This window comes from Odontomachus brunneus, unplaced genomic scaffold, assembly GCF_010583005.1.
Source record: "Odontomachus brunneus isolate Ranch 3 - 2012 unplaced genomic scaffold, Obru_v1 Obru_scaffold_278, whole genome shotgun sequence".
Classification (NCBI taxonomy): Eukaryota; Metazoa; Arthropoda; class Insecta; order Hymenoptera; family Formicidae; genus Odontomachus; species Odontomachus brunneus.
Window position 1 is genome coordinate 213235 of NW_022639728.1, and position 1830 is coordinate 215064.

The following is a 1830-nucleotide window of genomic DNA, read 5'->3' on the forward strand; positions in this document are numbered from 1 at the left end:
AAGCGGTAGTGACTGTTGTTGCGAGATAAGCGAATTATCGTGCACCGCGCAATGTCGGACGGCAAACATAACTTTGTCGTGAGCCATTAATAATGTATTGTATAACAAAATATTAATTCATTCATAAATATACGCGGATTATTATCATCTTCGTCGTGCGTTTCGCTTCACGCATGTCAAAGGCTGTATTAGTGACATTGTCTTATTTCGGATTCCAGTAAATTAAAATATTTGTTGCTTCATGCATTGGCATGCACTGCAGTGGATCTAGTGATAACATTCACTGCAGTGATGACATCGATGAAGACGACGATCAGGAGGTGTCTTCTTTGCAGGAGGAAATGAACATTGAAAATATCTTAACATTTATTTATGTTAAGTATGGAATGCTTGCCGAGCTCTAGGATTAGTCACTACCGAAACTTGATTTTGCCATCTGCTTGGAAAGTATATACATATTTTAAAATGTATTTAGCAAAGGAATTGACTTTGTTGAAATACGTTGTTAGACAGATAATGTTTGTCTTTCAAGTTCAAGATCTGTAAGTGACAATTGTTCTTAATTATGTATATATCTATATATGTAACAAAATGAAAATAATTTGTCCTAATAGATTCTAGAGAATAAATGGTGGTCAGTGACAAACAATGATTTATTGGTTAAAGAAGATAAATTCTTTGATTACGTGTATATCAATTGATATTACTGATTTCAAGCCATACCACAATAAATTACAGCTGAATTTATGGAGCATACAAGGTTAACGGTATATGCAATATCTGTAGCACATATATCTGAAAAAGCATACACTGTAAAGTTATCTATGTAGATGAACAAAACTATTTGTCAAAGATATACAAGGAGATAGAAAAAAAATTCGTTGTAAAACATAATGTTAAAATGTACAAAATGTTATATTAAAATGTTTGTACATTTATGCTAACTGTATTAAATATTATAAAACAAATTATATGAATAGCGTTTTTATTATCCAAATCAGATAACTTGTGTCTTAAAGTAAAATACAGGTGAAAACAGCTCTTCGGATTTTTTTATTACATCACAGAGCTTTTACGATTCTGTGTGAGAAGTGAAAATGTGAGAAATGAGTGAATTTTCTAGAATATTTATAATTTCGTTGATCAACATCTAGTGAATTTGCTCATTATTCGCATTTTTATTTCTCACACAAAGCTCTAATAAGCTCTCTGATGTAATAAAAAATTTCGAAGTGTTTTTTTTACCTGTGTTTTACTTTAAAACATAAGTTATTTGATTTGGATAATAAAAAGTGCTATTTAATTTGCTATTTAATAAAAAGTGCTATTTATAATTTGTTTTATAATATTTAATACATTTAGCATGATAGCGCGACTTCTTAATATAATATTTTGCAGATTTTAACATTAAGTTTTACAACAAATTATTTTTTCCTACCTCCTTATATAATTTTGGCAAACAATTTTGTTCATCCACACAGATAACTCTTCAATGTATGTTTTTTCAGATATACATGCTACAGATATACTGTCAACCTTGTACACTCCATAAATTATGTTATAATTTCTTGTAATATCGTTTGAAACCTTACGTCAAAATAAGGATATCAATTGATGTACACATAATCAATTAATTGATCTTCTTTACCCAATAAATCATTGTTTGTTGCTGACCACCATTTATTGTCTAGAATTTGTTAGGACCAATTGTTCTTATTTATGTATATATCAATATATGTAACAAAATGAAAATAATCCTAATATATTTTAGGAAATATATAGTGGTCAGCAACAAACAATGATTTATTAAAGTGGTTCAATTGTTTATGT

At 28.9% G+C, this 1830-nt stretch overlaps 1 long non-coding RNA gene across 1 annotated transcript; it reads left to right on the top strand.

Annotated features, from left to right (window-relative positions):
* Positions 1-32: 32 nt before the first annotated feature.
* LOC116853127 lies at positions 33-971 on the top strand. Its single transcript, XR_004379903.1, has 2 exons — positions 33-542; positions 615-971. It is a non-coding gene; the product is annotated as an uncharacterized LOC116853127 (long non-coding RNA).
* The last annotated feature ends 859 nt before the right edge of the window (positions 972-1830 follow it).